Here is a 26,238-nt window from a genome sequence, read left to right on the forward strand (position 1 = left end):
CTATTGTTTGCAGCGGAAATGGATAGATGTCGCTCATAGTCCCATTTGGCACATATCTATATTTAATAAATTTGCAAGCCTTGTCATCCGATACATCCGTCTCAGGTTTTTCTCTTCAATAATTTGACAGGTGGAACTGACTAACTATTTATTTTTATGCAGGAACATCGAAATGCCTGACATGTAGCGAAAGCTAGATGATACCGAATTTCGGGCAAATTGTCATGGCACGTTATGGTCTCATCAGAAGTTCGTTCGCTTTTCAATCCAGAGGTCACTAGTTCAAGCCTCGGTGGAGACACACGTAAAGATATCCAGTTTTTTGGGTTTTATTATTATTTTATGGTTTTTTATTTGTTTAGATTTTTTTGCGTAAGTTTTCACGATAATTCTTAATTATTTTGAACGTACACTCCAGAATAGGCAAAATATTACAACCTTAACACGTTCCCTGTGTAACCGACAACCAGAAATTGACTCCTCACGTGCATTTTTATTTTTTTGTAAATTAACTCGGAACTGTATTATATTGTTATATTTATATACAAATACATCTTTTATGACGACCGTTTTCCCTATTTGCCCATTTTTCCGAGTGACCCACATGTGATGCACACACGTATAGGCTTCTAAACTAGTGCCCACAATGTGATGCATGCACGTATTATCTCATTGCTGAGTGCATCACTCCTATATTTATATACATATTTTTAAGTAATTTGACGTTATTTTTGTTTTTATATATGTGGCCTACGTTTGTTTATGCCATTTTTTTGAAGGAAGAAAGTTTTACATAAGTTTGATTGGTATATGAATATGCCTAGTCAATTGTCAAAAGTGTTTGCTAAGACGGATGTTAATCATGAAATACTCTTAAAAACTAAATGCGATCAGTTAATTTTTGCCATATACCTACTTATGAATAAATATAGATAATTTTAGAGGGAGTGATAGAAAAGATCATGGACGAATTGGAGCAAATTGATGGTTCTAACATTTCTGGTGATAGGGCCTGTATCATCCTTGGACTATTGATGACATAAAATACTTTATCAATCGTGATTATCTTAAAGATTCCAGAATCAAACAATTGGAGATTAAGTGGCTTTGCAAAAACTTACTAAGACATAGCCTGAACCAGGTTTACCGCCTCTAGTTCAAAATGCAGAATGTGTACTGCCAGTACCAAATTTGACGTCTGACAACCGACAACCTGGAGCTTTATCTAGTTGAATCCTTGCATCACAGTTTACAAATTTATTTGATTAGTCTTTTGTTTTCAATATAACGTGACATTAATGCAAATCAATAATAATGATTATTTTGTTTTTTATTTGCGTGCACATCTTCGCAATTGTGTCGTGATAAAAAAAAAACTAAATTGTCTAATAGTAAGCTAGGAATTAGTTCTGTAGACCTAAGTTGTATTCTTATAGTTCTTATTTTTTTTGTCATGATATTTTTATGCAATAAAGTATTTATCTATCTATCTATCTATCACATATTGGGTACCAAAACTTTGACAGAAAACACGTGCGTCCGGAGGACATTTTCATAATGTTGCCAGGTGATGGCTGTTTAAAAAAAAATGTTTTTTATTTTAAATAACTAAACAATATTAATTTTTAGTTATTTAAAATAAAAAACATTTTTTTTTAAACAGCCATCACCTGGCAACATTATGAAAATGTCCTCCGGACGCACGTATTTTCTGTCAAAGTTTTGGTACCCAATATGTGCACGCAAATAAAAAACATCTAGCTCACACGTGCAATTTTTGGCGATGCCTTATGTTCACGAGGGGTCGTGCATCACCCATGATGCATGCACGTATCATGTATACCCTAAAATGCTACACATATGATACATGCACAGGGAACGTGTTAAGTGCGTTTTCACATTATACCCGATCCGCGATATCGGATGTAGGAAGGATTTCAAAGGCGAAAATCAAAGATGGCGACTTAAACATAATATATGCGATATCGGTCAATGAATAAAGGCAAGAAATTGGTTCTAGCTGGGAATTTTCTAGAGATTGAAGACATTATTCCACCATTTGAACTTATGTGCAATAAAGTATAAATAAATCATTGGTTTTTGAAATTGTTGATATGTCATTTTCATAGGCTAACTGTAGATACTATTGGGTTGGTAAGAAAGTAATCAGCGATCGATTGAATTCCACATAAAATTTTTGAGCGAGTTCTAGAATCTTCTATGGTCGAAAGTATATAAAGGGCTAGTCGCACAGTTTCTCGTCAGTCATTCACTAGCTGTCGCCGAGCTAATATAAGGAAGAAAATGGACGAATTAAAAGTGCATGTAAGGCATTGTTTACTATATTATGAATTTCAGTCTGGCCATTCAGCCGCCGAAGCAGTGCGTAATATATGTCAGCGTGTTGTTCCTGAAGTTGTGTCTGAGGCCACGGCGAAACGATGGTTCCAGCGGTTTCGTAGTGGCGACTTTTCATTATCAGATCAACCTAAGTCTGGTCGACCGGTGAAGATTGATGTAGCCAAATTAAAAACCTTAATTGAAGGAGATCCGAGGCTAACGAGTCGTACTCTTGCTACCGAGTTAGGCTGCTCTCATGTCACCATAGAAACACATTTACACGAGTTGGGAAAAACTACAAATACAGTGTTTGGATACCGCACGAACTTGATAGAGATCAACTAAACCGCCGTGCCGATATCTGTATACAACTTCTGTCTTTTCGCCGCACATTCAACTGGTTGGACCATCTTATCACTGGAGATGAAAAATGGGTCTTATATATAAATCACACACGCAAACGTCAGTGACTAGCTCCAAACGAAAAAGAAATAGAGGCACCAAAAACAGAGCCTCACCCGAAAAAAGTTATGCTATCCGTTTGGTGGGATATTCATGGTATTATTCACTGGAGACTCCTACCAAGTGGAACGACTGTTACCGCATCAGTATACTGTAATCAGCTTGAAAATTTAAACCAAAAAATCTGTCAGAATCGTCCACAGCATGCTAAAGTTTTTTTCTTACACCAAAATGCTCGCCCACACATTGCAAAAGTGACTCGGCTAAAGCTATTGGAGCTAGGTTGGAAAGTGATACCTCATCCACCGTACTCTCCAGACTTGGCACCTACGGATTACGCATTGTTCAGATGGCTAAGCAATGCCTTGAATGAAAAAAAGTTTGATGATCAAGCCCATCTACGACAGTACATAGCTGAGTTTTTTGAATCTAAACCTAAGAACTTCTTCGCCGATGCTATTCATTCTTTACCAGAACGATGGAGACAAATAGTAGATAACGAAGGCCGTTATATTTTTGATAAATGATTAAAATAATAAATTAAATAAAAATTACAATATTGGTTATGATTCGCTCATTACTTTCTTACCAACCCAATATATCATTCAGGGACAGGGTACAGGGTTTATAGTAAAATAAAAATAAACTAGCTATAATAACTTTTAATTATAATATACATTACAAAAACTTGTTTCATTTACTTGAAAATATTAGAGGTTTACCATATCACAACAAATATATAGTCATCAATGCGATGAAATAAGTTCTCAGGAAATTTATTTAAAATGTGATAAGCCTTTAGTGGATGGCCTGCTTCTGCTTTTCTTGTTTTCGTGCTCCTTCATCCCATTGAAACTTCGATGTTTACGCATTTTTGTCAATCCGTTTCGATGTGTACACAGGAGCAGACATGAGGGAACAACTCAAATGATTTTGGAACATACCCGTAACTGGGATTGGCTTCCACATCGGCTTTTCTACCTCCAATAAAGTTTGCATTATAAATTCACCGTAAATTCAATACTTGTATCAAATGATTATGCACTTTAAATAATCAGAAGTTAGATGACACTTTTCTTCTTACGGCAATTATCCACTTAAACGGTGGTTTCGTTTCCACCACAGTCTTGGAAATAGCTAGAATTTAGTCGCTATTTTTCTTGGTGTTATTACAATTCACCATAACAAATTTTACTAGGCCCATATAACACTTAAATAAAAATTTGGTACAATAAATATTATAAACTAGGCAATAAAAAATAATAATAATAAAACTAAAAATCTAAGTCTAAAGAGGGACCCTGAGGCATAGTGCCCAAGATGCTGGCAGCATTTCCTCGCTGAATCGCAATACTTATACGTTGAGCGAGGAAGCTGCCAGCTCTTTTGTCCCCCGTAGTCTTAGTCAGCCGCTTCGCCAAGTCCCTGTATAAAATCTGGGCGCCCGGACCCCACGGACCGAGGGTCTCGACGCCAAAAGCAACAAAGTTGTAATTGGCGTCGAGACCTCCGTATTTACGTCTTTTATTCGTCTCTGCAGCCTCTGCAGCCGCGCCCGCTTTCTTTGTGGTACCGTGAAGATGAGACGGGGCCAGTGTGTCCACACAGGTTGCATCCCACACCAGCACTCGTCCCATCCTCCACGGTATCAGCGACATTCCGTCGGGTCTCTTACCATCATCCCGCGCTATACCGGTCGGCTCTAATATTGCGGGCACGTTTACAGAGGTAAGAGACCGTCGGATAATGTCGTTAAGCGCGGCGTGACGCGACATACGCCCCGCACTTCGCTGGCAAGAAAGGCCGTGGCGCCCCAGCTGGTCCACTTCGCTCCCGCAGTGGCATTTGTGGGAAGCACAAATTACAGCCCCAACCCTCAGCCCGACCGCCACTCGGAGGGTATTCCCATCGAGGTGTGTACCAGAATTTAGCGAAGGATATGCGTAAATGCCCATATTAAATTTATCTCGAAAATGTTTACTGCAATATGGATTTGACAACGTAAGTCAGTGACAGGAATGTCAATTTTGGCCATAGTGAGCGCTGGTGAGCGCTGTCATCCTTTTAGTTACCCCCTCCAGGTCTCCACCCGCTTTGCACCCTGCACCTTGCCAATTGATACAGTACAGACTTGTCATCCCATACATCCGTCTCACGTTTTTCTCTTCAATCATTTGACAGGTGCAACTTAATAACTTAAGTATTTACTTTTCAGCAGGAACATCGAAACGCCTGACACATTAGTGAAAGCTAGATGATGGCGAATTTCGTGCCAATTGTCAAGACACGTTATGGTCACGGTTGAAGTTGGTTTGGTTTTCAATCCAGAGATCACGGGTTCGAATCCCGGCGGAGAGACACAAAGTGAAGATAACAGTTTTTTTGTGTTTTATTTTAATTTTATGGTTTTTGATTTTTTTGCATAAGTTTTAACGATAATTCTGAATTATCTTGAACGTACATTCCAGTAAAACCAAAATATGCTAGGTAAAATATTACAACTCTAAGTGCGTTTTCACCACCACATTATCCTATCCGCGATATCGGATGAAGGAAGAATTTTAAAGGCAAAAATCAAAGATAGCGGCTTAAATATATTGGATATCGATATCGGTCCTACATCTGATACCGGATCGGATAATGTGATAACGCACTAAGACGGAAGTATTACTTTCTGATTATTTCATTTTTAGTAGTACAAAAATGTTTTACCACAAACAACTACATAATTTCAGCACGACAGAGTCAGACGGCACTATGATCAGAATGAGACTAAAGTTGTCAAAATGATAGATATTGTATATTATTGGGGAATAAAACAATAATTATATTAATAGGCCAATTTTATTCACCAAATTCTTTGAAAAGTTTTTTCATTACCATACTAAGTGTTGGTCCAGATTGATAAAACATGGAATATTGGTAGTTCGGGGTGTAAAAACATGTCAAACCTGAGATATGAAATATTAGTACTTATTTTCCCATCAAATATAATGAATAAAAATAAATCAAACACAAAGTATTAAATAAAAAAATAAAAAAAGATTCACAAAAAGCAAGGTCTCCCCGGTGAGATTCGAACCTCGTCTGCTGCTCAAGTTATCGCAGCTAAAAAGCAGTATCTTTGACCGCCACACCAAACTTCTACTTAATCAGAGTGACGAAATTAGGTAACTTATAGGTATAATATGAGTAGTAAGTCATGAAGACTTTTCACGACAAATTGAATGAATATTAAATGTTTTGTTACTTCAAAATGCAACGTTGCCAGACTGCTGACTGCAACGTCGCATAACTCTAGTTTGGTCGTATACTGATTTAGACCTTAGTAAATTATTATTAAAAATCAATTCAGAAATAGAAGATGATGGCTATATATACACGGCGCTTGACTGATGGATGCGTTTTGTTATATAAAAAGAGTAGGTACATATTTCTGAAAATATTTTTATCTTCTTGCTTTAAACTAAAAATCATCTTGATATTCATCAATTATCATCATTTTGATATTTTGATATTCGTATATAATTAATAACCTAGATACAAAAAGAACATAATTAATGATACTTCGATATTTTACCAGTATCGAAACGCAGTAGGTTGGCCATGACAGCCAGTGACAGTACTAGTACTGAGGGCTTACTGCTGTCACCTGGGTTAACACATTGCGGACATCTTTCTCTTTACTCCTATCCAGGCATATAGAGTGACATATATAGCCACATAGCGCAAACTCTGGTGTTCGTGGAAAACCTCCTAGCTAGACTTGTCATTCATTCATTGTAAAAATAGTAAAAAGATTTTGACTCTAAAGACTAATGTTTAAATGATTTTCAGTCTTATGTTAAAGCTGAGTAAGACGTGGATGGCGGCAAAGCTTTTGTAAATACATACATATATTGAATCACGGAATTAAGCAACACAAGGCAATTTTTGTTATGTATTTATATTCCGCGTTTTGTTTAAGCCGTATATTGTATCGTTTTTCATAACAAAATGCGTAGATAATTTACACCTTAGTCTGTAACGTATTCGCAAAGGTTCTTGAGCGAAACCAAAATCGACAATATCCACCTACACTCAAAAAAATCTTTATTTATTAATTATATTATAAAGCAACATCTGCTGACGGTTTGTAATTGTCGATATTAATATATCTAGACTAACTTTCAATGTGGTACATGCAACTGGACAACTGTCACTGTACATTTGTAATCCTTATTACAAGAGCATAACGTCTATGGTTAGTTAAGACAGAGTATTGCTGTTAGTAGGTACGATGGGTACGATGTTGAACCTTAGGTTACCTTCCATCAATACTAATACTGAAAGACAATTTTTAAACTTATTGCATTACATGTGTCTAACAAAATTTCAATGAAATGGGTTGTGAATCTAATATTTAAAAAAATCACTATTTAAAAGGAGATGGTTGAAAAGGGTATAAAATATTAAAAAAAAAGAAAAAAAAAGATTTTCACTACCGAGGATCGAACCCACGACGTCAGGGCCGCGTCCATCGTCTTACGCTACTATAACTGAGCTATTTAAGCGATAGAAAGGGTGGCGAAATATTAACTAACTTTCAATCTAGTACATGCATGGCGTTACGAGTCCTAAAATTCATTATATTCTTTTAAAGATTTATGTCTCAAAAGTGACACTTAACGCCATCTAACAGTGATCTCAAGGCAACAAGAAATTTGTAGTAACGCCATCTACATTTGCCGTGCTTTTAGGCGGTCGCATTTTTTTGTATGGGGTGGACATATCTACTATATCCATAATCTCTGATTAAACTTAACGATGTACAGTGGTGTAAAAATTAATTACGCGCTCGGCAGAGTGAGAGCCAAGTCCTTAATTAGTGAATATAGTATGCATTGAGGTGGAAATTTATGTTTATATAGGAATAAGAGGTTAATTGAATAGTGAGCTGTAAGGAATAGGTATTTCTTGTTGGTTATAAACATTTTAATAGACTGCTGTTTTTATATTTACGACTGAGTAGGTGATGGGGTTTTACTGGGTTTTTCACAGAATATCGTTTATTACCTAGTATAGTAGTATAGTTACTTAATTAATAGGTACCTAATACTGTAATTCTAAGAACAAGCTTCGATTTATAGGTTGGAACCAAGGACCGCATAATACGGGACAGACACTGCACATAGAATAAAGCGAACCCCTGGAATGTATGGGCCTTTAGGCTTAAAACTAGATGGTGCTGTTTCGTAGCCTGGAAATGGCAAAAATCATATTTTCTCCAAACATTTTTGCATGTTTTTATTTTTTATAAGAACAAATGACATGCTTCTTTATTTTAATATCATGATATCACGTCAATACACATTTTGAACAAAATAAATTTGTAGGCATCATCAGTGTAGTTACGATAGTATTTAATAGGTGGCGCTAAAAAATCGAGGTACGATTCTTAGTATGAAGTATCCTATATAAATAATCCTTGGTTGGAACTAAACATAAAAGAGCATACCTAATTGCTTCTTATAAGTTCTGATGTCACCGATGTCAAGGTTATATACTCTGGAAGATTGCTGTGTTAACAATTATATTATTTTAAGCCTGAATAAAAAATATTTTTTTTTCGGGCTTAAAATGCCTCTGTTTTATTTTCTTTCCTGCGTCCTTTTTATTCCGTTACATTATACAGTAGGTAAGGGAATGGACAATAGTTATTTGTTATACAAGGGGGCAAAGTTGTATTTTAACGCCAAGTGTGGAATTGAAAAACGAGCAAGTGAAAGGATTCTATAGTTGAACCACGAGTGAAGCGAGTGGTTCGAGAATAGAATCCTGAACTTGCGAGTTTTTTAACACACGAGAAGTAAAATACATTTGCACCCGAGTGTAACACAAAACTTTTCCCCTCACTATAGCGAGGAAACGACAACGCAAAAAATGCGTTTATCACTGCTTCCAGTAGTTCCACAGGTGGTAAATCATCTTTATTACTAGTTTCACCTACTTTTATCAATTTTAAAGCAGTTAATTTGACTTTATTCAAGGTCAAATCACTTTACCCACTAACGGATAAAATGAGTTTTTACCCGCTGGTATTAAAGGACAAAACACGTGTTTCCGAGCTAGTGAGGGGAAAATCTTATTACGCTTTTTCCCGCCAGAATCGAAACAAAAGTGGAGTGTAAAAAAAGATGATTTAAGAATTATGAAAGGTAACCAACCAAGTAAGCCAGTTGTAAGTCGGTGAGTAATAAAACCTATGTATACACTCTCACTAGTTTTAAGCAAAGTTCACAAAACAGGCCCCGCCCCGTCGTCGAATGCCTGCGATGCGAAACGCCGCAGAAATGTAGTCTGGCTTTGTCGCGCCAATACGCAAGAGCGATAGAGATAGCTGGGCGTTTTCCAAATTAAATCCCGAATATCGAATTTCACCAGATCTGGACGTGTTTGGGCTCATTCTTCTCAGAATCACGAGCTGATTCGATCCCGACGATTAAAAAAAGTGTCCTAATTTTTTTTTCCTTTTACGTCACGATTTTAGTATGAACTTACTACGAGCGTGACGTATTGGAAACTCGAATTTTGTATGGAAAATTCGGGACACATTTTTTTATCGTCGGGATCGATGATGCTCGGGATTCTGAGAATAATGAGCCCAAACACGTCCAGACCCTTTAGCACAACTTGCATTGTCGCGCGCGAGTCCATACATCAAGCGCGACTTCAAGTATGGACTCGCGCGCGACAAGGCAAGTTGTGCTAAAGGGTCAGATCTGGTGAAATTCGATATTCGGGATTTAATTTGGAAAACGCCCAGCTATGAAAGAGATATAATCGCGAGCCTTTCGTGAGCGTTTGATGTGCATTCGGCTACGTACACAGGAACACAGAACTAGTAAACTTATCGCTGACACCTCCCACTACCTACATTAACACAATTGCAAATGTGTTAAACCAACTCTAGCAATTTCACTCCTGAATGAACAAAAAATCAGCTAAATGTATTCTGCCAACCTTCTGAAAAAAATACCTCTCACCCTTACTAAAATCCATACAGTGCATTTAGACCATAGAAAAATTTAAGTCAGGAAAGAGTGGTAACTCCATACATCAGTTTTCTTACTAAATCGCGATTTCTTCGTAGTGAACATCTAGCGTTGAGTCGCGGAATTATCAGTAGCATTTACTCGGCACTAGGTGTCAATAGTGTCGCGTCTGACAAAAAATATAATATTAAAACAGTTTGCAACTTATATTACAAGCAGGAGTTGGAAATAGAATAATGATTAATCCGATTTTAATATTATCTGAAGATTGTTAAAGCATTACACTTTTCAATCACATATATCGGCAAGTAGTAGTACTGATAAGCTACTTGACGCTATTTTCATTTCATTTATTTATTCATAAACAATAATAAATTGTGTTTGAATATTACATAGGTATGTACTTAATTAATAAAACATTCCTTTTTACAATTTCCTGCAAGAAAAAAAAAACACTACTAAAAAAAAACACTACTAGCTAGATGTCAACTATGAAATAACTCGCTATTACTGAATTATGGAGTTACCACTCTTTCTTTACTTAAATTCATCTATGATTTAGACATTCCCCCGCGATCCATCGTTGTGACAACCCTCGTTGTGTAACATTATCTCTTATGCCACTGTGCTGCCTAAGTCCCTGGCGATATTCGACCCAAACAATCACTAACGTAAGGTTCGACTTCCAATGGAAGGTGTTAGGAGAATTCTCGGCTCACACTTAGCGTACTAATTGAGCTAGGGATGTGTAACTAGCTGTGTAATGGGAACAATTTATTACGTGATACGTGTAATGTCTCCTTTGGAACTATGAGCTCTGAGAAAAATGGACTCGTCTGCGTAGGTACCTGTGGATCGATTCGACTAAGCTTGATTGATGATGATGAACTGAGCAATGACATCTATGCTTCGTTACGAGGGTGACCTTAAGGCTAGTACACATTATAAGGATGCATAAAAATGCTATAGTCAGATTATGAAAAGTTGGCAGCATAAATCGAGTGAAACTATTGTTACTTGGAACCAAAGACATATGTAACTCCGTATAGACAGATAAAGTCTAAGAACAAACGTACCCGAAAACCATACCGAAAAAGGTACGGTGACCTAGATGGAGACACACCTTCGGGGAACGCTCGGCTAGATGGCGCTAGTATTAATATTTGACATTTTAACACATATCAAGCTAAGAATATGGGCATTATTGTCCAAACTGAGGTTCAAAAGTTTTAAGCTTGTATCGAGAGATGGCTGTCTAATATGCACTGTGATATTTTACTTTGACAGTAAGTCTCTTTAATACTCGATCCTCTTTGCTTGGAACCAAAAAACTTTATGACGTACGTATTCAAATTGTTGATGATATTGGGATAATATACCTATTGATTCAGGTAAGTTATTAATGATGCCAAAAACTATAATACACTATAAGGGCGGAATAATTTCGCCCATTACTAAAAACAAGGTTTTGTCTAGAATTTAGACACGCCCTCGCCTTTTGATTTGTGATCTCAGGGTCGCACATGACTTTTAGGTACCATAATAAAAGACCGTTGTCAAAAACGTGATTTATTATACGAATTTTATTACATACTTTAGCAACGTTTTCACAGTTATTGGGATTCGTTCAATGAGAATAATAGAATAAAGAATATAATAAAGGTTTTTCCCAAGAGCATGTATGACCTGCGGGCCGATTTTTGAGTCTCACGCGTTCGAATTCAGAATATTGTCACTGAAAATATTAAGCAAGTCACCGTTTTCAACCAGTATTTTAGTGACAAAATCCCGTATGCGAGATTCAAAAATCGCCCTCCTGACCACGAAAATATTTACAGCGTATTTTGCAATGGTTACTAAATAAAAAATATCATATTTTTCTTGCAAAGCAAATTCGTAAATATCCTTTTCTCAAACATGGTATGAAATATTGATGTTATGTGCCTTATAATTGGCAGCGAAGTATGACGTTGCAGGTGCGGCTAGGACGATTGATAGATAATGGAATTTCATACAAACCTTGCAGGCCAAGGCCGGCAAAGTCTTCTTTTTTAATTTCCAAACACAGATAATTGTGACATAACATCCAGGTATTTAGCCAATTAAAAAAACAAACTATAAGGGGCTTCATAGACGTGCCGACTGCAACTGGTACGGGCCCTAGACAATATTTGATTTTGGGTGCGTTTTCATACAAAAAAAAATTATTCGTTTTTTTTTAATTTTTTTTTTAATTTTTTGTTTTTTTTTTATAGGCGTATACGGGGTATTAAAGGGGAACGAAAATTCGATTATTTTTGCGCTACGACGCACCGTTTAGGAGATACAGCCATCCAAAGTTACTATTTTCAGTAGACTTTATTTATTTCATACCATGTTTGAGAAAAGCACTATATACATACCTCGGTGGGAAATGGGGTTGCCGGCCGAAGACATATAGACGGCCGAGCGAAGCGAGGCCGGATAGGTCTGAGGCGGGCATTTGTCCCGGCCTCTGTAGTAATGTACTATAAAAACATTGATTTATACACATTTGATTCTTATTTTGCCCAAATACACATTACCATATTTTCTTTTACAACATAATTCTTCATCCCTTATGAAGATAAGTCAAAACTTTTTAACATGTGGTAGAGTAAAGGTGTTAAGAATTTCATCACCCTCTTTTCGTCCTTAGGTGTCGCAGAACTTTACTGTGGGATATAGGTTCAGTTGTGGTGTTTGAAATGGGATAGCAAGCTAGCAACCTGTCTCTATTTTGATTTCTTTTCCCCTTCCTTGTTAAGAGAGGTATTGTAGACTTCAGCAGTTTTATGACCACTACCAAGGAGTACTTTCGGGAAAACTGACGTGCAAACTGTAAACCTAAGTTATTGCAAATTATATTGCAAACTTGGTCCGATTATAAAACCACTGTTGTGACCATCACGACATTAAGACTTTACTACAGTTCGTCGTCTATATCTCAGACACGGTAAGTAAGTGCACGTGTAATAACCGGTCTGAACCGGTGCCGTGCATCCGTGCTTCCGCGCCGTGCACCCGGTAACGACGTCGTAATGCACACTCACATTCAGACCACAAGTGGGTGTGCTGACAGCAGGATTAGAATAGACATGTTAATGAAATATATATGCACAAACTCACACCTGTATTCCAAAAACGATAGGCAAAGTAGGTAAATGAAACTGTTCCGCGTACGTAGCCGAATGGCAGAAACACCGCTCACGAAACGAAACGCTCGTAGATATCTATCTCCATCGCTCTTGCGTATTGGTGCGACAGAGCCAGACTACCTTTCGCGGCGTTTCGTTTTCATGCCATTCGGCTACGGCACCAGGTTTCAGTGCCACTCTTAGCAATTAAGGGGTTGAAAGATAACAAAATTGTGATATTGCAATGACAGGTTGCCAGCCTATTGCCAATTAATTGTGGCGTGGGCGATTGGAATGCAACGCATATCCCATAGTCAACTTCTACGACATCCTGATTAAAAATCTTCTTAAAAAAACCTAACAAGACAAGGCAAGTAGTTCATTCCAGATTTCACTTGTTCTTAATGATTTTGATAACCTTAACTTGTGGTGGATAACCTTAACTTAACTGAAAAAATCCAAGATGGCACCTGTAATGTATGGGATAAGTATCAGTCCTACATTCGATATCGGATCGGATAATGTGAAAACGCACTTTCATAAGTAGGTTTACCTACTGTATTTGGTATGTTTACGGCTGATGAATTCTAGCATAACGGCATACTAACCTATGCTATAAAAGCGATCGACATACGAGCGATAAGTGAGGTAATACGGTCGCCACCCAAAATCACTTTCGTGATAGACCACTAACGAAAAAGGTTGCTATTATGTGCATTACCAAGAAAGCTTACGAAAATTAGTATCGATGTGGCTGCATTTTTCTTTTCTGAAACGATGGTACCGATTGATTTAAGGTACTAGTTGCGAAACGATTATAAGAAAATACATCATGATTTTTGCATTTAAAGGAAATGTTTGCATAATAAATACGATTATTTTGAGTAGGTCATATACCTTGCTTGTCTGCTTACCATACTAGTGAAAAATAATCGTTCAAGATATAGCATGGGGTTTTGAGTGATTTTTGGACTTTTTTTAATTTTTCCTCCATTTTCCAATCCTACTGCATTAAAGTTTGATTTACTTTGTTAATAAAGCTATAAATATAACTCCGAGCATTTAAAATATGTTACCCCTTGGCACATTAATTTTGCGACAAGAATTTACGCACTTCCCTGGCGCTTAAATAAATTAGTTTTCCCCTCACTAGCTCGGAAACACGTGTTTTGTCCTTTAATACCAGCGGGTAAAAACGCATTTTATCCACTAGTGGGTAAAGTAATTTGACCTTGAATAAAGTCAAAATAACTGCTTTAAAATTGATAAAAGTTGGTGAATCTAGTAATAAAGATGACTTACCACCCGTGGAACTACTGCAAGCAGTGATAAACGCATTTTTTGCGTTGTAGTTTCCTCGCTATAGTGAGGGGAAAAGTTTTGTGTTACACTCGGGTGCAAATGTATTTTACTTCTCGTGTGTTAAAAAACTCGCAAGTTCAGGATTCTATTCTTGAATCACTCGCTTCGCTCGTGGTTCAACTATAGAATCCTTTCACTTGCTCGTTTTTCAATTCCACACTCGGCGTTAAAATACAACTTTGCCCCCTTGTATAACAAATAACTATTTAAACGTTAATAATAATAACGCACGTCATTAAAAGAAAACAACACTAAATAAACAACAGAATTAAAATGTTAATACTCCACGCACACATCCTAAAACACCACTCAGCACAATTTGAAAGGCAAAGTAAACAAGGACATTATGAAAATCCTTCTTACCAACGCTTATAATAAACTCTCGTCTATCAACCATCACTCAAGTCTTTTCGACCTGAAAAATGTACAGAATACGGTTCATTTTCGGTCGTGGAAATTTTATATGCCAGTAAAGATTATGCCTCTGATTATTTTTATGTTAAGAGGTGGGGAGATTAAAATTATTTTATGTTTACGGAGGAGAGTGTGCTTCAAGATTTGTAGGGACACTGTGTTTATTCTTACGGAGAGAGTTGGACATGTTTAGTTAACTCAGTCAGCAAAAGTAATTTGTCCGTGATAGTATTGAAAAAGGCCGTTTTTAGAAATTTTTGATTGGCTCTAGCGTCTTTTAAAATAAAAATAGCAAAAAAATCTAAACGGTCCGACACAGATAAAAATAATAATAATCTGTGTTGAAAAAATCATTGCTCTATCTTCAAAACCAGGGAGGAAATAGTCGAGAGCGTTTGTATGGAGAATTGACCAGTATCGTATCGCCTTAACTCAGGGTCTGTGGGCTGTCATCTGTCAAATTCCATATAAAGTCGTGGGTTAACTTTCCATTTTCGTTGGTGCAAGTGGTCCTCAGTGTGTTCCACCCCTAATAATTGAAAATTATATACAACACCACCCTCTGTATAACTAACGTGTCACCGCTATATCCTCATTTAAAATTCCGTACAACCATGATTTAAGGGGTGACAAAAAACAAAGGATAGCACGAAATAAATAAAACCTGGCCGATTTCTACGCCCAAACGATAAAACGACGTATGTCATTGAAATTTTTGTAAGACTTAAGACCTTTTTTGATTGAAACGATGGGTGTGAATGTGAACGTGAAATTTTTGTTTTTAATATGATATTGGACGTTCAGTGAGTCGTGGATTGGGTATTATGATGGTAAATCATTGGATTTATTACTTGGATAAATAACGAGCAGAGAGAAATTTTAATCAAACAGCAAGCTTTTGTTCATATTGTCAATACAACCTGTTTCCCATATAGGGGTAGGCAGAGCACATGAAACTGCTTAAGTTACAGTGCCACTCTTGGCAAATAAGGGGTTGAAAGAAAACGAAACTGTGACATTGCAGTGACAGGTTGCCAGCCTCCTCGCCTACGCCACAATTTACCCCATATCCCACAGTCGCCTTCTACGACACCCACGGGAAGAAAGAATATTCGGGATTATTGATAAAAAGGTGTATTATATAGTTTAACGATATTTAAAATTAATAATTTATTCAACAGATCTATAGACTCCGGTTTGGCCTAGTTGGTATTGACCCGGTCGTACGTTCGAATCCCGGTAAGAGAATTTATTTGCACGAGGAACCCTGATACCTATTTATTCTTTCGTCCTGATATTTGTTTTTATAATTAGGGTTCATATGTATAATTTAATGGCAAAGGGCACCTACAAAACGAAGCAGCAGTATTTTTTGCAGGAGACTAAATCACCGTTTAGCTACATTTCGCTCGCTCGAAAACCAAGACGAACGAGATGTATAGAAATAAGTTACGCACACGCTAGCCATTACGTCAGTGTCAGGTCAGAGTTCAACTACAGGGCATTCCTTTTGACCGGTCATCTGTTAACATTCCGCTGCACCTAATACTATTACTCTGTCGACCACATATCCAGCCAGAATCTATGTTAGAATAATCCACCTGTCCAATGTTGATAATGTATGTAGATCTTTAAGAGCGTATCACATATTAACCCCTGGAACGCCATTATCAAAAATTTGCTACTGAATTTATAATTTTCAATCGGTTGATTACAGTTTAAATTGCCTGGGACAGATATGGAACAAGGTGCTTGAGGGGTTAATGCTGGCTTCGAATAGTTCGAATAGAATAGTTCGAATCAAATACGATACATATCTCTTTACACCTTATATAAATAACCACTAAATTAAAATTTTGAAAAAACTCCCGACCGTCACTCAAAATACTTATTCAGCTTTCAAAAAAATAAAACTTAATCGAATTCGGTTCATCCGTTGAGAGCTACGATGCAACAGACAAACACACACAAACAGACAGACAGACAGACAAACAGACAAACAAACAGACAAACAGACCGACAAACAGACAGACAGACACACCCCGTCGTTTTTGCGTCCGGGTGGGCCGCTTGTTAGATACAATTCATACAATGTATATCCTGACGGTTTCAATCTCATCAGAACGTTTTGATCAGTGTGGTGAAGCAATAGTTATTTGTTATACAAGGGGGCAAAGTTGTATTTTAACGCCGAGTGTGGAATTGAAAAACGAGCAAGTGAAAGGATATTAGGTATAGTTGAAACACTAGCGAAGCGAGTGGTTCGAGAATAGAATCCTGAACTTGCGAGTTTTTTAACACACGAGAAGTAAAATACATTTGCACCCGAGTGTAACACAAAACTTTTCCCCTCACTATAGCGAGGAAACTAAAACGCAATAAATGCGTTTATCACTGCTTCCAGTAGTTCCACAGGTGGTAAATCATCTTTATTACTAGATTCACCTACTTTTATCAATTTTAAAGCAGTTAATTTGACTTCATTCAAGGTCAAATTACTTTACCCACTAGTGGATAAAATGCGTTTTTACCCGCTGGTATTAAAGGACAAAATACGTGTTTCCGAGCTAGTGAGGGGAAAAATATATTACAGCGTCAGTTAGCTGAAACAATGAAAACTGTAATGAGCTATTTCCTAAATAAACCTGAAGATCATTCCAGTACCTACCTAACTTTAGTTTTAATTTTTCTAAGTACCTACCCATACCTAAACGTATAAAATAATATTATTTAAAATGGAATAGACAGAAAAATAAGTACCATTATGTTGATAATTAGTATGTAAATTTTAATCAGATAATTACGAGTATATTTCGCAAATGTACAGCGTGGCAAATATGGATGGATAAACAAACAAAGGATTATGCAGAGTTTTGCAGATTCATGTTGCTATTTGGATGTGGTAGCAGAAATGCACAAAATACTTGAAACTGCAAAATAACATAGTGACGTTCAATAAATAAATAAATATTAAGTATAGAACATTCTTACACAGATTGACTGAGGCCCACGGTACGCTCAAAAAGGCCTGTGTTGTATTAATATAATTAGTTACTAGTATAAATTGAAATAGATATCATATACGAAAGGAAAAACAACAAGGCCCACTGGTGGCCGAGCCGGGAATCGGACCCGGGTCTTCAGCTTACTGGGCTAACGTCATTACCACTAGACCACCCGCCCTCCCGCCAATAACGTAATAGTGGTAATGACGTTTATACGAGACGTAAATTTTACCACCCTTTCTTCCAGTGGGTGTGGTAGAAGTCGACTGTGTGATATGGATTAAATTATGGCGTAGGCGAAAGGCTGGCAACCTGTCACTGCAATTTCACAATTTCGGTTTCTTTCAACTTCTTGATTGCCAAGAGTGGCACTGAAACTTGATTAGTTTCGTAGTCAAGGGGTAGGTCCTTTGTGGGATACAGACGTGATTGTTTGTATTTATGTATTATATCTGAAACATTATTTAAATACGGCAGTAGTCCTCTCTTCTAACTTTTTATGATTCAATAAATTGGGTTAATAATCAGTATTCTAGGTATGATCACAAACTACATATATACAGACTATGCCACCCCGTACCACAAAATGCGACTGTCAAAACGAAACTATTGTTTGCAGCGGAAATGGATAGATGTCGCTCATAGTCCCATTTGGCACATATCTATATTTAATAAATTTGCAAGCCTTGTCATCCGATACATCCGTCTCAGGTTTTTCTCTTCAATAATTTGACAGGTGGAACTGACTAACTATTTATTTTTATGCAGGAACATCGAAATGCCTGACATGTAGCGAAAGCTAGATGATACCGAATTTCGGGCAAATTGTCATGGCACGTTATGGTCTCATCAGAAGTTCGTTCGCTTTTCAATCCAGAGGTCACTAGTTCAAGCCTCGGTGGAGACACACGTAAAGATATCCAGTTTTTTGGGTTTTATTATTATTTTATGGTTTTTTATTTGTTTAGATTTTTTTGCGTAAGTTTTCACGATAATTCTTAATTATTTTGAACGTACACTCCAGAATAGGCAAAATATTACAACCTTAACACGTTCCCTGTGTAACCGACAACCAGAAATTGACTCCTCACGTGCATTTTTATTTTTTTGTAAATTAACTCGGAACTGTATTATATTGTTATATTTATATACAAATACATCTTTTATGACGACCGTTTTCCCTATTTGCCCATTTTTCCGAGTGACCCACATGTGATGCACACACGTATAGGCTTCTAAACTAGTGCCCACAATGTGATGCATGCACGTATTATCTCATTGCTGAGTGCATCACTCCTATATTTATATACATATTTTTAAGTAATTTGACGTTATTTTTGTTTTTATATATGTGGCCTACGTTTGTTTATGCCATTTTTTTGAAGGAAGAAAGTTTTACATAAGTTTGATTGGTATATGAATATGCCTAGTCAATTGTCAAAAGTGTTTGCTAAGACGGATGTTAATCATGAAATACTCTTAAAAACTAAATGCGATCAGTTAATTTTTGCCATATACCTACTTATGAATAAATATAGATAATTTTAGAGGGAGTGATAGAAAAGATCATGGACGAATTGGAGCAAATTGATGGTTCTAACATTTCTGGTGATAGGGCCTGTATCATCCTTGGACTATTGATGACATAAAATACTTTATCAATCGTGATTATCTTAAAGATTCCAGAATCAAACAATTGGAGATTAAGTGGCTTTGCAAAAACTTACTAAGACATAGCCTGAACCAGGTTTACCGCCTCTAGTTCAAAATGCAGAATGTGTACTGCCAGTACCAAATTTGACGTCTGACAACCGACAACCTGGAGCTTTATCTAGTTGAATCCTTGCATCACAGTTTACAAATTTATTTGATTAGTCTTTTGTTTTCAATATAACGTGACATTAATGCAAATCAATAATAATGATTATTTTGTTTTTTATTTGCGTGCACATCTTCGCAATTGTGTCGTGATAAAAAAAAAACTAAATTGTCTAATAGTAAGCTAGGAATTAGTTCTGTAGACCTAAGTTGTATTCTTATAGTTCTTATTTTTTTTGTCATGATATTTTTATGCAATAAAGTATTTATCTATCTATCTATCTATCACATATTGGGTACCAAAACTTTGACAGAAAACACGTGCGTCCGGAGGACATTTTCATAATGTTGCCAGGTGATGGCTGTTTAAAAAAAAATGTTTTTTATTTTAAATAACTAAACAATATTAATTTTTAGTTATTTAAAATAAAAAACATTTTTTTTTAAACAGCCATCACCTGGCAACATTATGAAAATGTCCTCCGGACGCACGTATTTTCTGTCAAAGTTTTGGTACCCAATATGTGCACGCAAATAAAAAACATCTAGCTCACACGTGCAATTTTTGGCGATGCCTTATGTTCACGAGGGGTCGTGCATCACCCATGATGCATGCACGTATCATGTATACCCTAAAATGCTACACATATGATACATGCACAGGGAACGTGTTAAGTGCGTTTTCACATTATACCCGATCCGCGATATCGGATGTAGGAAGGATTTCAAAGGCGAAAATCAAAGATGGCGACTTAAACATAATATATGCGATATCGGTCAATGAATAAAGGCAAGAAATTGGTTCTAGCTGGGAATTTTCTAGAGATTGAAGACATTATTCCACCATTTGAACTTATGTGCAATAAAGTATAAATAAATCATTGGTTTTTGAAATTGTTGATATGTCATTTTCATAGGCTAACTGTAGATACTATTGGGTTGGTAAGAAAGTAATCAGCGATCGATTGAATTCCACATAAAATTTTTGAGCGAGTTCTAGAATCTTCTATGGTCGAAAGTATATAAAGGGCTAGTCGCACAGTTTCTCGTCAGTCATTCACTAGCTGTCGCCGAGCTAATATAAGGAAGAAAATGGACGAATTAAAAGTGCATGTAAGGCATTGTTTACTATATTATGAATTTCAGTCTGGCCATTCAGCCGCCGAAGCAGTGCGTAATATATGTCAGCGTGTTGTTCCTGAAGTTGTGTCTGAGGCCACGGCGAAACGATGGTTCCAGCGGTTTCGTAGTGGCGACTTTTCATTATCAGATCAACCTAAGTCTGGTCGACCGGTGAAGATTGATGTAGCCAAATTAAAAACCTTAATTGAAGGAGATCCGAGGCTAACGAGTCGTACTCTTGCTACCGAGTTAGGCTGCTCTCATGTCACCATAGAAACACATTTACACGAGTTGGGAAAAAACTACAAATACAGTGTTTGGATACCGCACGAACTTGATAGAGATCAACTAAACCGCCGTGCCGATATCTGTATACAACTTCTGTCTTTTCGCCGCACATTCAACTGGTTGGACCATCTTATCACTGGAGATGAAAAATGGGTCTTATATATAAATCACACACGCAAACGTCAGTGACTAGCTCCAAACGAAAAAGAAATAGAGGCACCAAAAACAGAGCCTCACCCGAAAAAAGTTATGCTATCCGTTTGGTGGGATATTCATGGTATTATTCACTGGAGACTCCTACCAAGTGGAACGACTGTTACCGCATCAGTATACTGTAATCAGCTTGAAAATTTAAACCAAAAAATCTGTCAGAATCGTCCACAGCATGCTAAAGTTTTTTCTTACACCAAAATGCTCGCCCACACATTGCAAAAGTGACTCGGCTAAAGCTATTGGAGCTAGGTTGGAAAGTGATACCTCATCCACCGTACTCTCCAGACTTGGCACCTACGGATTACGCATTGTTCAGATGGCTAAGCAATGCCTTGAATGAAAAAAGTTTGATGATCAAGCCCATCTACGACAGTACATAGCTGAGTTTTTGAATCTAAACCTAAGAACTTCTTCGCCGATGCTATTCATTCTTTACCAGAACGATGGAGACAAATAGTAGATAACGAAGGCCGTTATATTTTTGATAAATGATTAAAATAATAAATTAAATAAAAATTACAATATTGGTTATGATTCGCTCATTACTTTCTTACCAACCCAATATATCATTCAGGGACAGGGTACAGGGTTTATAGTAAAATAAAAATAAACTAGCTATAATAACTTTTAATTATAATATACATTACAAAAACTTGTTTCATTTACTTGAAAATATTAGAGGTTTACCATATCACAACAAATATATAGTCATCAATGCGATGAAATAAGTTCTCAGGAAATTTATTTAAAATGTGATAAGCCTTTAGTGGATGGCCTGCTTCTGCTTTTCTTGTTTTCGTGCTCCTTCATCCCATTGAAACTTCGATGTTTACGCATTTTTGTCAATCCGTTTCGATGTGTACACAGGAGCAGACATGAGGGAACAACTCAAATGATTTTGGAACATACCCGTAACTGGGATTGGCTTCCACATCGGCTTTTCTACCTCCAATAAAGTTTGCATTATAAATTCACCGTAAATTCAATACTTGTATCAAATGATTATGCACTTTAAATAATCAGAAGTTAGATGACACTTTTCTTCTTACGGCAATTATCCACTTAAACGGTGGTTTCGTTTCCACCACAGTCTTGGAAATAGCTAGAATTTAGTCGCTATTTTTCTTGGTGTTATTACAATTCACCATAACAAATTTTACTAGGCCCATATAACACTTAAATAAAAATTTGGTACAATAAATATTATAAACTAGGCAATAAAAAATAATAATAATAAAACTAAAAATCTAAGTCTAAAGAGGGACCCTGAGGCATAGTGCCCAAGATGCTGGCAGCATTTCCTCGCTGAATCGCAATACTTATACGTTGAGCGAGGAAGCTGCCAGCTCTTTTGTCCCCCGTAGTCTTAGTCAGCCGCTTCGCCAAGTCCCTGTATAAAATCTGGGCGCCCGGACCCCACGGACCGAGGGTCTCGACGCCAAAAGCAACAAAGTTGTAATTGGCGTCGAGACCTCCGTATTTACGTCTTTTATTCGTCTCTGCAGCCTCTGCAGCCGCGCCCGCTTTCTTTGTGGTACCGTGAAGATGAGACGGGGCCAGTGTGTCCACACAGGTTGCATCCCACACCAGCACTCGTCCCATCCTCCACGGTATCAGCGACATTCCGTCGGGTCTCTTACCATCATCCCGCGCTATACCGGTCGGCTCTAATATTGCGGGCACGTTTACAGAGGTAAGAGACCGTCGGATAATGTCGTTAAGCGCGGCGTGACGCGACATACGCCCCGCACTTCGCTGGCAAGAAAGGCCGTGGCGCCCCAGCTGGTCCACTTCGCTCCCGCAGTGGCATTTGTGGGAAGCACAAATTACAGCCCCAACCCTCAGCCCGACCGCCACTCGGAGGGTATTCCCATCGAGGTGTGTACCAGAATTTAGCGAAGGATATGCGTAAATGCCCATATTAAATTTATCTCGAAAATGTTTACTGCAATATGGATTTGACAACGTAAGTCAGTGACAGGAATGTCAATTTTGGCCATAGTGAGCGCTGGTGAGCGCTGTCATCCTTTAGTTACCCCCTCCAGGTCTCCACCCGCTTTGCACCCTGCACCTTGCCAATTGATACAGTACAGACTTGTCATCCCATACATCCGTCTCACGTTTTTCTCTTCAATCATTTGACAGGTGCAACTTAATAACTTAAGTATTTACTTTTCAGCAGGAACATCGAAACGCCTGACACATTAGTGAAAGCTAGATGATGGCGAATTTCGTGCCAATTGTCAAGACACGTTATGGTCACGGTTGAAGTTGGTTTGGTTTTCAATCCAGAGATCACGGGTTCGAATCCCGGCGGAGAGACACAAAGTGAAGATAACAGTTTTTTTGTGTTTTATTTTAATTTTATGGTTTTTGATTTTTTTGCATAAGTTTTAACGATAATTCTGAATTATCTTGAACGTACATTCCAGTAAAACCAAAATATGCTAGGTAAAATATTACAACTCTAAGTGCGTTTTCACCACCACATTATCCTATCCGCGATATCGGATGAAGGAAGAATTTTAAAGGCAAAAATCAAAGATAGCGGCTTAAATATATTGGATATCGATATCGGTCCTACATCTGATACCGGATCGGATAATGTGATAACGCACTAAGACGGAAGTATTACTTTCTGATTATTTCATTTTTAGTAGTACAAAAATGTTTTACCACAAACAACTACATAATTTCAGCACGACAGAGTCAGACGGCACTATGATCAGAATGAGACTAAAGTTGTCAAAATGATAGATATTGTATATTATTGGGGAATAAAACAATAATTATATTAATAGGCCAATTTTATTCACCAAATTCTTTGAAAAGTTTTTTCATTACCATACTAAGTGTTGGTCCAGATTGATAAAACATGGAATATTGGTAGTTCGGGGTGTAAAAACATGTCAAACCTGAGATATGAAATATTAGTACTTATTTTCCCATCAAATATAATGAATAAAAATAAATCAAACACAAAGTATTAAATAAAAAAAAATAAAAAAAGATTCACAAAAAAGCAAGGTCTCCCCGGTGAGATTCGAACCTCGTCTGCTGCTCAAGTTATCGCAGCTAAAAAGCAGTATCTTTGACCGCCACACCAAACTTCTACTTAATCAGAGTGACGAAATTAGGTAACTTATAGGTATAATATGAGTAGTAAGTCATGAAGACTTTTCACGACAAATTGAATGAATATTAAATGTTTTGTTACTTCAAAATGCAACGTTGCCAGACTGCTGACTGCAACGTCGCATAACTCTAGTTTGGTCGTATACTGATTTAGACCTTAGTAAATTATTATTAAAAATCAATTCAGAAATAGAAGATGATGGCTATATATACACGGCGCTTGACTGATGGATGCGTTTTGTTATATAAAAAGAGTAGGTACATATTTCTGAAAATATTTTTATCTTCTTGCTTTAAACTAAAAATCATCTTGATATTCATCAATTATCATCATTTTGATATTTTGATATTCGTATATAATTAATAACCTAGATACAAAAAGAACATAATTAATGATACTTCGATATTTTACCAGTATCGAAACGCAGTAGGTTGGCCATGACAGCCAGTGACAGTACTAGTACTGAGGGCTTACTGCTGTCACCTGGGTTAACACATTGCGGACATCTTTCTCTTTTACTCCTATCCAGGCATATAGAGTGACATATATAGCCACATAGCGCAAACTCTGGTGTTCGTGGAAAACCTCCTAGCTAGACTTGTCATTCATTCATTGTAAAAATAGTAAAAAGATTTTGACTCTAAAGACTAATGTTTAAATGATTTTCAGTCTTATGTTAAAGCTGAGTAAGACGTGGATGGCGGCAAAGCTTTTGTAAATACATACATATATTGAATCACGGAATTAAGCAACACAAGGCAATTTTTGTTATGTATTTATATTCCGCGTTTTGTTTAAGCCGTATATTGTATCGTTTTTCATAACAAAATGCGTAGATAATTTACACCTTAGTCTGTAACGTATTCGCAAAGGTTCTTGAGCGAAACCAAAATCGACAATATCCACCTACACTCAAAAAAAATCTTTATTTATTAATTATATTATAAAGCAACATCTGCTGACGGTTTGTAATTGTCGATATTAATATATCTAGACTAACTTTCAATGTGGTACATGCAACTGGACAACTGTCACTGTACATTTGTAATCCTTATTACAAGAGCATAACGTCTATGGTTAGTTAAGACAGAGTATTGCTGTTAGTAGGTACGATGGGTACGATGTTGAACCTTAGGTTACCTTCCATCAATACTAATACTGAAAGACAATTTTTAAACTTATTGCATTACATGTGTCTAACAAAATTTCAATGAAATGGGTTGTGAATCTAATATTTAAAAAAATCACTATTTAAAAGGAGATGGTTGAAAAGGGTATAAAATATTAAAAAAAAAAGAAAAAAAAAAGATTTTCACTACCGAGGATCGAACCCACGACGTCAGGGCCGCGTCCATCGTCTTACGCTACTATAACTGAGCTATTTAAGCGATAGAAAGGGTGGCGAAATATTAACTAACTTTCAATCTAGTACATGCATGGCGTTACGAGTCCTAAAATTCATTATATTCTTTTAAAGATTTATGTCTCAAAAGTGACACTTAACGCCATCTAACAGTGATCTCAAGGCAACAAGAAATTTGTAGTAACGCCATCTACATTTGCCGTGCTTTTAGGCGGTCGCATTTTTTTGTATGGGGTGGACATATCTACTATATCCATAATCTCTGGTATGATAACATGTTACGTGACTGCATCATTTGCCAGCTCACATACATAGATAATCATAAACACCGGAAAAACCCACTTTATAATGGTCATCCATTATGCACATTCTATGGCTGCGTATAAAACGCATTGTATTATACAACGAGATTAAAATGAATGGTTGACTGCCGATGGTGTAATGATAAACATCGGGTCCCTTTGTTTGACATAATTATTGAAAGTCAGAATGTAATGATTGTCATATTATCATTACTCATAATTCT

General features: G+C 36.9%; 1 non-coding gene across 1 annotated transcript; it reads right to left on the reverse strand.

Moving 5' to 3' along the window:
* Positions 1 to 17,878: 17,878 nt before the first annotated feature.
* Trnat-agu lies at positions 17,879 to 17,950 on the reverse strand. The gene has a single exon. It is a non-coding gene; the product is annotated as a tRNA-Thr (tRNA).
* Positions 17,951 to 26,238: the final 8,288 nt, after the last annotated feature.

This window comes from Leguminivora glycinivorella, chromosome 4 (genome assembly GCF_023078275.1).
Source record: "Leguminivora glycinivorella isolate SPB_JAAS2020 chromosome 4, LegGlyc_1.1, whole genome shotgun sequence".
Lineage (NCBI taxonomy): Eukaryota > Metazoa > Arthropoda > Insecta > Lepidoptera > Tortricidae > Leguminivora > Leguminivora glycinivorella.